Source organism: Solanum lycopersicum, chromosome 12 (assembly GCF_036512215.1).
Source record: "Solanum lycopersicum chromosome 12, SLM_r2.1".
Classification (NCBI taxonomy): domain Eukaryota; kingdom Viridiplantae; phylum Streptophyta; class Magnoliopsida; order Solanales; family Solanaceae; genus Solanum; species Solanum lycopersicum.
The window spans coordinates 35,661,330-35,673,762 of NC_090811.1; the positions used below are offsets into that span (position 1 = coordinate 35,661,330).

General features: G+C 32.5%; 1 long non-coding RNA gene across 1 annotated transcript; it reads right to left on the reverse strand.

Moving 5' to 3' along the window:
• Window positions 1–7,899: 7,899 nt before the first annotated feature.
• Window positions 7,900–9,996, reverse strand: LOC104645145 (uncharacterized). Its single transcript, XR_739012.4, has 2 exons — window positions 9,476–9,996; window positions 7,900–8,494 (listed from the first exon to the last, which is right to left on the reverse strand). It is a non-coding gene; the product is annotated as an uncharacterized lncRNA (long non-coding RNA).
• Window positions 9,997–12,433: the final 2,437 nt, after the last annotated feature.

Genomic DNA, 12,433 nt, shown 5'->3' on the forward strand with positions numbered 1-12,433 from the left:
TTGTCAAAGGATATAGAACTTCCAAAATGGACGTGAAAGATGATTAATATGGATTTCATCACTAGTTTACCTAGATCTCGCAGGCAGCACGATTCTTTATGGGTGATTGTCTATAGAATGACAAAATCAGCCCACACTTTGTCAGTAAAGACTACCCATTCGACAAAAAATTATGCTTAATTGTATTTTCAAGTAGTAGTTAGACTTCATGAAGTTCCAGTCTCCATTATTTCAAAAAGAGATGTGTAATTTACTGCACAGATTTGGAAGTCATTCCAAAAGGCTTCTGTTCAAAGGTGAACTTAAGTACCACATTTCACCTTCAAATAGATGGGCAATCACACCACACTATTCACACCTTCAAGGATATGTTGAGGGTGTGCCTGATTGATTTAAAAGGGAATTGGAATGATCACCTACCTCTCATCGAGTTCACCTAAAACAAAAGTTACCACTCGAGCATTCAAATGGCTTTTTATGAGAGAAGATGCAAATCTCCTATTTTGGTGGTTTAAAGTGGGTAACGCAGGGTTGATAGGACCATATTTATTTTTTCAAGTTATGGAGAAGGTGAAGGTGAATCAAGAGAGGTTGAAAGTGGCACAGAGTCGTCAGGAATCCTACATTGATATTAGGAGAAGAGAGTTAGAGTTTGAGGTTGATGATTAGGTGTATTTAAAAGTTTCACCATGAAGGGCGTTATGAGATTTTGTAATAAGGGCAAGCTTAGTCCCCGGTATATTGGATCTTATCGAATAGCCAAGAGGATTTGCAATGTAACTTATAAGTTGGAGCTACAATAAGATTTAGCAGCGATTTATCCAACATTCCACGTCCCCATGTTGAAGAAATGTATGAGTGGCCTTTCATTGATCATACCAATTAAAGATATTGGGATCAAGGATATCTTATCTTATGAGGAATATTCCCGTTCAGATTATAGATCGCAAACTTTGCAAGTTGAGGATTAAGAAAGTAGCATCTGTCAAAGTCCTTTTGAGGAACCAATTTATTGAGGAAACTAGTTGGGAAGCTGAGGAGGATATGAAGAAGAGATATCCACATCTATTTGAATCTGGAGAAGTTCCAAATCAAGGTTCTAATCCTTTCTTTGTTTTTATCCATATAGATTTGGATAAGTTTACCCACGCGCCAATCATTATCCAATTCAGCTAAAACTATTTGATTTTAAAGTAAATTCGTTGAGTTCTTGATGATATTAGTTTGAATTCATGTGGGTTGTGTTGTTAATGTTTTCTTGATGTTTTGATTCGTGTTTTCGAGTTTAATTTTGAGTTGAATCTATCATATATTGAGGTTATAAATGATTATAAGTGTTTGGGGGGGGGGGGGAAGAACTGATGGAGTTTACAGGGTTTAGAGCTGGAAAATGAAGAAATGTTTTTATCGGGCAAAAATTGAGCAGTGCCTCCGCATCGTGGACCTACTCCCATATTTGAGAAAACTTGTTTCGTATCGCGGAGTGGCCAAGGAACGTTCTACCTCAAAAGATATTTTCGAAGAAAAAATTGAAATGTTTCTCTGCATCACGGACCCACCCTCATACAATGATTTCTTTTATCATTTGCATGTTTAGCTATCTAAAATCATATCTAAACATCATGAGATCTTTTCTATCACAAATCACAATCCTTGAATCCATAATAAAATTCAAGGAAAGTTAAGATTCAAGTTAGAAGTTAAAAAGTAATTCCAGAAAAGTTCCTTAAAGTTATCAAAAAGTCTCTTCCAAATGCTTTAACTTTGTTTTTAAGACACAAAGTTCAAGTTTAGTAAAGATTAAAGAGTAATGTTTCGAAATTATGTGGGGACTATATAACGGAAAGGGTTTTAAATGTTTTCACATTTCAATAAAAAAGGAAACCTCGATTTCCAAATAGCTTTCAGGCTAATTTTCAGAATAGAGTAACGATTTCTAGATGAAGAAGGAGAGGAAACTATGATTTGCAAGATACCTTTTGAGCTAAATTTTGCATACTAATGTCAAATCATACAAAGAATTATATTTTTAAACATAAGACCTAGTTACATATTTTGGTAGTAGTATTGAACACCGTTAGGGGGATAGTTCCGACAACTCACAACCCTCATAAACATGTAGCTATCATGGGTAGAAAAGGACCACACTTTTTAGATGATTTCCCTTATTGTTTTTAGTATAGATCCACTTAGTAGTTCTAGTTTTATACACATGGCAAGGTATAGGACAGCTCTAGAAGCGTGAGGCAAAACACAGTATCATCACGATAGCTATTAAGTAATGGTTGTCGGTTAGAGAAACTTCCCCAGAAGTAATTTATTTTTATATACATAGTTTATTGTACTTTTACATTCATTTCAGAGCAATCTGTATCTTTCTATACGCACAAAATTGATTTCATGTTTTAAACAACTGCTCTACTTGTTTAAACTACTTTATAATTAAATGAGTTTAGTTATGTTGAGTAGAGTTGAGTCATATAAGTTCATTAGATTCTTTTCAAGCCTATGTTTTGTTTAGAATTCTAACTCGAATACTCGTACATTCAATGTACTGATTAAAGCTAGCCTGCATCGTCTTATGATGCAGACGCATGTAACCATGATCAACACGCAACACATCGTTGATCAAGTTGAGCACTCCAAAGTCTGTTGCTGATCCTCCTAGCATTCCAGAGGACTCCTTTTATTAATTTTAGTTATTTTAATAGTTCATTAGGATGTCTCATGATTTGTTTTGACATCCATCTCAGTTGTTTTAGAGGCTTCATAAATAGTCAGTCAGAAGTTAGTTCATTTGTCATCATTTTGTTATTGACTTAAATGCATATTTGAGTTGCCATTTTTTCTAAGTTAAATGTTTACTTTTAAAACATTATGAGCTTTGTTTAAGATAGTTGAGTTATTTAGCATGTGAATCCTTTTCTTAAGGCTTTAAGTCTTCCGCTGAGAAAGTAAGTCAGGACAAGGGTTCGCCTGGGGTCAGCAATGGTTCTCGAGTGCTAGTTGAGCCAAGGGTGTAGGCTCGGAATGTGACATATTTTTTTGCTGAATATATAGAGTAGTATGTAATGTTTGAATATGTAAAGTTAACATGATGTGGTCTAAATTATTTTGTTTTAACAATTTCTCTTGTTAGGTAAACATATGCTTCTACATATCTTATTCCAAATTTATTTAACTTTTCAAGAGTTAGAGAATTGTCACAATTTGTTTTTTGATAATCAAGATAAAAGATTGAATTTATTTATCAATGGTACTTGTGTAATTTAGAACGTTAGGAAGTTTTCTTCAAAATAGTTTATAATATATAAACATTGCCCTTTTGTTTTACTTATTTACTATTTCTTAATATTTTAGTATTTTAGACGAATAAAAGTACGTATGACTTGAAATAACATGATACTTTAAATTAATGTATTATATATTTCACGAATGTATTATCGTTATAAAATTTAACAAGATCTTCTAACTTTAAAATATATTGTTATAAATTCTTGTGAGTTATTTTTTTTTAAAAGAATGTGAAAATATGAGAATATATATGACTCGTTTAAAATTTACAAAATATATTTTATATTCAGTAATATGAAATAAACATTTTCATTTTGTTCCTACGTTAAATTAAAATATGATAACTATAAAAAATGTAGAAACATTAATTGAAAGTATATTTATTTATGTAAGTATAAAATTCATTCAAAATACTAGTATTTCACTTAAATAATTTTGTTCTCATATTATAAACTCTCTCAGTAATTCCTAATTATTGTAAAAGTTATTCACACTCTTTAATTAACATTCATTAGCTATCATATTGTAAATTATCATAATTATTTTATTGATTATTTCTATCTTTCATCTTTTCATACATTAACTTCTGACTAATGATTTTTAATATTATTATATCACGTTGTTAGTTTTCCTTGGACGAATTATTCTTGGTTGAATAAATTGAAAATTGTTTATCAATATATGAATTATATCTTTGTTGGGGTAAGATAAACATATGATTGTATATAAGATTTCACAAATATAATATATTCTTTAATTTTTATTTTTATTTTTTTTGGTAAAAAGGGAACCTTTCTTAGTTAACTATACACAATCAGATAACTATATTTGAGTTATGTACACAGTCAATCGATAAGTCAATATGAGAGCCAAGAACAAGAACACCAACACCATCTATTCTGTTATGACTTATAAAATAAATAATCAATATACAAAAATTATTTCTAAAAATTACTATGTAGTTGTGCTCTTAACATGTTCATATGACATGTAAACAGTTTAACCTGTAATTCACATGCAAAACAAATCTGGTTAGATTACAACAAAAATAAACAAAACAATATCGTCTATGAGGTAATATTACTAAGATGATTGAACCTCATTAAAATGAAATTAATATATGAATTATAGCATTTAACTAATAATATTTTCCGTAGAACATCTTCATAGGTTTGAATAAATAAGAGAAATATATGATGATCCACATTGAACATTCTCATAAGAATCTGCAATATTATTTTGTGCAAAGCTTATTATTAAAGTCATCGCTTAAATAAAAAACACTAATTACTATAATACATATTTTCTAATTTGTAATCATGTCCAGCACACATGTTGAAAACTAGTTACTACAAACATTTAAAGATGATAGTGCAAAGAAAATACCAAAATACCCCTATAAAATTCGGGTAATTTTTCTTAACTAGACATACTGACTTTAGACGATCATATTTCCTTCATCCGGATGAAAAATTTAGCAAACTCTGTGGCCTTGGAAAAAGATTCCAACACCTTTCATTTGGTATGTTATAGGCCACTTACATAATCCTGTGGTAAAGTTTATGGTCATTTGAAGGATATCTAAAACTCACAACTTAAGCTTAAGTTGAACAGATTTCAAAGTAGCTCTTTCCAAGTTAGCTCTTTCTGAATTTAGTTCTTCCTAAGGCGGGATGTTAAAATAGTCAAGGGAGTACTTGTTCCTTAACCATATAATAATTAACATAATAAACTCAAGAAATATTTTATAAAATGAAGGCACTAACATACTAACTAACTGATTAACTGACTAACTAACTAACTAACTAACTATATATATATATATATATATATATATATATATATATATATATATATAATAACTCAAAGTTATAGTAGAAATCTTAAGTTGTTTAGGATTTGTTATTCGTGGTATTTACTTATTTATGTTTTGATTAGAATTGGTTAGTTAGAGTAGTTCCTAGGCCTAGTTTAATTTAGTTTTTACCTTTATGAATATGAATAAAACTAAAGATACAAATAACATAAAATAGATAGAATTAGTAAGATTAAAAAATATGCGAGTTAATAAATAAAATATTTTCCTTCATATTGGTATCAGAGCATTTACGATCCCTATAGAAGATCAAGAGTTTCGGCTACTGGAGGGCGGGTATGAACTATATATTCTGCCCAACAGGCCAATGATCACGTTGACGAAAGATAATCGAATAATATATGCATAAAAAAATGTTAGGAGGAGAAACTTACAAAAGTATTGCAGATTTAAAGAATTGCAACTAAGCACAAGAAGAAAAAACTCTTCTCTAAATTTAAAGTTAGAGAAAGTAAAACAAAATAACCAAAAATAAAAAATACAAAAAGATAATGAGTTGATGGGAAGGGCATCAACGAGAGTTTGAGAGAGAGTACTCCACGACAATTCTTTTTTTTTAAAAAATAAAAAAATAAAAGGTGGTGATGATAAGGGCTTCAACGAGAGTTGAAGAGAGAGTGCTCCAAAACAAAAAAAAAACATAGGTGAGAAGGGAATCAACCTTGGAAGCTGGAGAAAAGTTTTTCAAGACAACATAGAGAAAAAATTTCAAAAAAAAAAAAGAAAATGTGTTGGTGGGAAGGGCATCAACATTGGAAATTGGAGAGAATTACTCCAACACAACCATGAGAGAATCGTGAATTGGAGAGAAAGTGATCCAACATTTGGAAGTTGGAGAGAAGTTATAACATCTCGTAAATCGAAATATCTAGGATTAAACAAACAAACTAAGAAAATTAACTTTAAAAGAATAGGAGAAATTTGGAAAATTTCTGAAGTGTAAAAGTAAGTTTTTGATCATTTTCAAACGATCATAACTTCTAGCTCAGGACGAGTTAACACTAGTTCTTTAAAATATTGGACATCTCTTGAAGAGATCTTTTCAACGCCACCCAGTTTGTGTAATGTCGATATCGTATGAGCGAGATATGTGTATCGAAAGTGGGGTTGTTAGATTAAGGAAAACTCAATCCGGATTTAAGTAAGGGTTAACTGGTCTTTTCACTCTACTATTTTCTAATTGTTTTAAGGGTTTCTTATAGGTAAAATTAAGCTTAGGTCAGTTTTTAGAAGATTGAATACGCTTAAGGCTTGGAGAAAAGAGAAGAAGGAGAAAGAAGAAAAGACTAAGATTTTGCCAAGATCGATGAGTGAATTTTGTTGGAGGTGTTACCTTTAAGGTATGTGAGTTCTTTCTGTGTTGAGTTCTTCCACGCACACAACATGTTTAATTTAGCGCAATTAGAGTAAATTGAATGATGAACATTGAAGTTCTTGATGAAAAACCGTTGAATTCTTGTTGGTTGAGTTTTAGTATACCTTTGATTGTTTGATTCGTGTTTCCGTGCTGTTTTATGAGTCTAAACTATTGGGTATTGAGGATATTAGTGATCATAAGTATCTGGGGTGAGATCCATGTGAGTTTAGAAGGTTTAGAATTTAAAGTCGGAGAAGAAAAGTAGGAAATCCCGTCTGACAAGCCCTGGGGCGTCGTGCCTTCAAGAGCCCCTCAGGGCAACCTCTCTCTTGCCTAGCACGTCACGCCAGTAAGAGCCTCTCAGGACAGTCTTTGTTCTTCAGGCTCTAGCACCCTGCGCCTCTCAGAGCGCCAGGGTCACCTGGAGATCCCAATTTTCGCCCATCTTTTCGTACGACTTCATTAGTGATGTACCTACAGTTCATAGTTGATTCCAACACTTTAACGTACATCTAAACATCATGAAATCATCCTTTAACATGAAATCCCGATCCTTGAATCCATATTTTAATTCAAGGGAAGTTATGATCAAAGTCAAAAAAGTTAAGAGTAAGGTCACAAGTCAAAGTGAGTTTTTTAAAAAGTTTTCAGTAGTCTTAAAAAAAACATTTTAACATTGTTTTAAGGATCATGATACAAGTTGAACAAAGAGTAATGAGATTAGTTTTAATCTCAAAAGTTATAAAGGAACTAAGTATTCCCTAAAAGTTAAGTTTCAAGTAAAGTAAAGAGCAAAGTGTGAGTTTATTTCTCAAAAGCTACAAGGGAACTAAGTAGTCCCTAAAATTATAAATGTTTTCACATTTTGAGAAAGAAAAGAAGCTAGAATTCTGTTTTATTTAAAAGAAAAATATTTTTAGTGATTTTAGATTTGATTTTGAGAGTCGCCACTTAATTTTAGAAAAATCAAGAAACCTTTGTTTTCAAAAGATCAAAACACGAAATTGATCAAAAACGTTAAACAGGATTCAAGGGCTCTTATTAATATTTTAGGAAGATTTTTATGAGACCTAAAATACTCGCGTTACTCCGATTATCCAAAAACTAAAATGTTTGGCTAAAAGATTTAACTTAGTTAGAATTGAAAAATTATTTAGAATTTGTAAAAAGAGAGATATTAAACTATTATCTAAGTGAGACTTTTTAACTTACAAAATTCCTATTGTTTTAAAATATATAGACATGATTGATTTCATTGAATTATTAAAACGAAATAACGTCTTGCGGAGGATTTGATTTTTTTAATCCTAAGACTAACAGAAATTAACTACAGATAAGTAAGTGATAAAGTAAAAGAGAGAGAGAGAGAGAGTTGGGTCCAAATCCACTTTCTGTCTATCTAGACCGGTATTTCGACCCATTTCATTTTGTACCTATCCTAGACTAATTAGACAATCTGTAAATAATGAATACGGAAAAGAAAAGACAACAAGGGCTTAGGCCCAACGATAACAAAATACAACGCTCTGAAAAAAAATAAAGTTGGACTCTTTTGTCCAATTTCTTCAACTTCTTAATCTGTTTGAATCCTTTCAACTTGGGACCTGTACGTTAATTTTATGAGTTTGACTCGAAAGGAATTGAGCTTTGAAGGCTCTCTTGAATGACGCAGAAGGAAGTAGGGGTTCACGATGAACCCGAGTTGATTTCAGATGCAACAATAAAAAATAACGATAAAAGTTAGTACTCAAATAATGTTATTTCCAAATCATAGCTTAACTATGATCAATCAGTCCTAAAATAACAAATTCATCAAAAGAGAATCACTGCTTAACACACATAAACCAGAAACCGGCAAGCAAATCGATTACAAACATATGTCAAATACCTGACAAGCTCAAAACAGAGAAGAAAATAGATCTTTTGAATGTACTAAATGCGTAAACACATTCTCCGTGCACTTCAAACTGACAATAATAAAAAAAATGAACAAGAAATCAAGGTCAACCTTCGGTTAGTACTAACATAGTTCTGCTTCCAATAATTTCTCTAAGTACGACATCGAAGCTATTTAAAATATAAGGCAATAACTGGAATATATAACATAGATAATGGAAACAAACAAAAATGCAGATGACTCGCAGACATATCAAAATGATGGTTATTAATAGAGAACTTGAGTTGGAAACTGTGTTGAATAAAGATGCTTATTAATACTATATGATTCATTATACTACACTTGATGAAGAAGAAAGCTCTATGCTAGAGAATGCCTGACCACCAATAAAAGATGGCACACGAATTCTCCGAAAAAATAAAATACAACAGCTTAAGGAACGAAAAGAATGAACAGTAGACAACAAACTTGGAAAGAGAGACTAGAAACCAGGACACATTATGGTATGAAAGACAGAGAATGAACCCTATATTTCGAAGCAGACTCGACAATCATTCGAATGAGGAAGTTCGAAACAAAATGTAATGCATACAAGGCACAACACTTAAAAAGCTCGACATATTGTTGCCTTCAATACACTAGGGGTGAAAGAAAGAAGAATATGACGTTATGCATTGAACATTAAAACTAATGTAACACTTTCAACTTAAGCACAACAATGCTAGGAAAGTCCAAAATAAGAACAACAAACAGATGATGACCAGCCCCCAATATCCACATGCATATTCATGTCATATTCCGGACTAAATACACGATAGAACAAATAATACCAACTCTTATTCATAACCACCAGCAAACAAACAACTGAAATGAACTAAAGTTGACACAAGAGAGAAGGAACTGAAAAATAGCTTGAGGAACTATACGAACAAAAATAAAGCTATGCTACTGATTTGAAGTCTGCAACAAGTCGAAACAACCCAATCTTCTAATTAGTTTGGAAGTCAAAACATGCCAATACGCTAAAGTATGAATCGTGATTCGATGTTACCTTTTTTCGCAAAGCGTTTTGAGACAAACGGACAGGGGACGACCACCACAAGAACCTAAACACGAGCAGCAGTTGAGAACTTAAGCAAAATATCGAACTCAACACCTAAATTAAAGAGTTCTTCCTCCGTTTTCTTTGAAAACCTGTTTTACTTATCTTAGGCTATCTCACTGAAACTTTATAAGTATTTTCTTTTCCTAAGAATCCAACTTCAAACTAAAACCTTTAACAATTTTCTCCACTAAAATCTCCAAACTCGACAATATCTAGTAACTCCCTTTTGTTTTTCAAAAATTTCCTCCCTCCCTCACAGTGAAAAAAAGATGTTATACATAGGGGAAATTATGGTCTAGAATATTTGAGGGGGAGGGGGGAGGATGGATTCCCCGAATTCAAGGGCTCATCCTCGATTCAAATTCGAAAAAGTTCACTGTTAAAGGGAAACACCCTTTTTTCTGAAATTTGGACCCTTTCGGGAAGAGGAAAGGGCGACAGACGGCTGGGATGATTCTCGTGTCCTTGGAGTGAGACGTGTCTTGATGCTATAAAGCTCTTATGGGTCTTCCTGTTGAAGAAGAACTTTGGGCCGGGTTGACAGAATTAAGAATGGGCTTGGAAATTGGGTTTAAAGAAGGGAAGGGCTGCTGGTTTTATTAATGTTGGGCTGGGAATTTCTTGGGTATTAAAGATTGGAAAAATGAGTTGAGCGGGCTTGATTAATGAATTAAGGAAGAAGGCCCAAAGTTGATTTCTCGTCAAGAGTTGACGATCAATTAAGTTCGGCCAATCTTGATAAAGACGAATTTAAATGAGATTAATTGATGAACTTCTTAATCTTACGAAATGAAATAGTTAACTTAACTTCATGATTCAAAACTTTAACCATAATTTTGAACTAAAATAATTTTAATGAATACTTACTAAAACTTAAAATCTTTTGACGTAATTCTCAAAATATTTGGAAAATAAACTAAACACATACATAATAACGTAAATTATGTATTATCGAAAAATTGTAAACAAAAGTGATCAGATAAAAAACATAAAATCATTTTAAATTTTATACAATCTAATTATTTTAAATCGGTTTAGAATTAGGAAGCTCGTCAATTAATTTCTATCAGGAAGGGTCAAAATAGGGTGTCAACAACTTCCATAGAGTCTTGGCTAGTTTTAGAAAATGGGAACTATGATTTCAAAGAGAGCTTTTAAAGCTAAGTTTCAGAAATTGTCTTAAACCACAAAAGAAGTTGTTTTAAGAACATATGAGCTAAGTATTTTGGGGATAGTATTGAGCACCGATATGGGGAGGTGAGATCATATCAACTCAAGTCTCCATAAACCATGTATCAAGCATGGACAAATAAAGGATCATACTTTTTAAATGATCCCTTAGTGCTTTTTAGCATAAAATAGTGGATCCACTTAGTAGTTCAGGTTATATACCGATAGAAAGGTATAGGGCGGTTCTCTTGCAACGTGATGTAAGACGTTATACCATCACTTAGGCTCATAGTGATGGTTGTCGGTTAGAGAATCTCCTATAGAAACTATATTACTTTCATATATAAGAAAAATTGAGTTTATAATTGCCTTTCCTTTAATGGACTCAATGTTTACACTTTTTACGAGCTTTATATATATTACATACGTCTTTACAGCTTTATATTAAGTTCTGACTTCTTAAGCAGAGCCAAGGTAAGTTCATTCTTAATGTTTTCAAGCTCACTAGTTCTTGTTTAGCATTTAAACTCGCATACTCGTAGATTCAATGTACTGATGTTAGTTGTCCTGCATTGTCTTATGATGAAGACATGGGTAACCAGGACCAACATCCAGCGCCTCCTTGATCCAGCTTGAGCATTCAGAGTCAGTGGTGAGCCTCCTTGCATTCTGGAGGACTCTTTAACTCCTTTTCCCCCGTATTTTCTTTATAGAATATTGTGGGGTTTGTCCGAACATTCATCTTACTATTAGTAGAGGCATTATAGACAGTTAGGTGGTCAGTTTGAGTCTCTTCCTTAAATTGCAGATGTTTTGCTATGAGAATTTAATTGTCATTTTTGGAATACAATTATGTTCTAAGTATTTCTTTTAAGCATGTTCTCATTTCAGAATTGAGTTAAGTTAAGTCTTCCGCTAAGTTGAGTAAGTAAGGCCAAGGGTTTGCTCAAGACAAGCAATGGTCATTGGTTGCTGGCCACGTCCAGGGTGTAGGCTCGGGATGTGACAAAATTGGTAACAGATTCAGGTTCAAAAGTTCTAGGGAGTCTATAAGTCGTGTTTGTGAGTCTTAGTCATCGGTGTAAAGCGTGCCACATCTATAATTAGGAAGCTGCGACATTTAGGAATCCTTCATTTCTTTCATATTCCTTTTCATGCGTTAAAGTTTTATCTATAAAAAGTTTCCTTCTAATTTGTGTGTGTGCGTGTTTCAGTGATCATCATACCTCCACGAAAAGTAGTGAGAGGTCGTCCAGCCAGAAAGAATGTCGAAGAGCCAGAGGTACCTAGTTCACCGAATGTGAAGCCTCAAGGAGAAGTCACCAATGCTGAATTCCATTATTCGGATGATTCACAGATAGATTTTAAATATACAAAAGATGTGTAAGAAAATCACCCAGGAAATAGGTTGTCAGATGTAATGAAATATTTCAAACACCAAAAAGTTATAAAAAGAACGTCAAACGTTAAAAAAGGCCAAAAAATGTCGAATAATAACAATCCCAAGTAAAGAGGAATATCACGTCCATACAAGATCATAATTAACTAAATTCAAATGGACGACCTTGGATTCCTTTCTTATGAACTTCCATCAATATCTTTTTATTATTGTATGCTATATTCTGTTTTCCCCAAATTATGAGTCATAGATAGATTTCAAGTATAAAAAAAAGTGCAAGAAAATCTCATTTGAAATAGTTGGTCAGATATAATGAAAATTTTTAAATACGAACA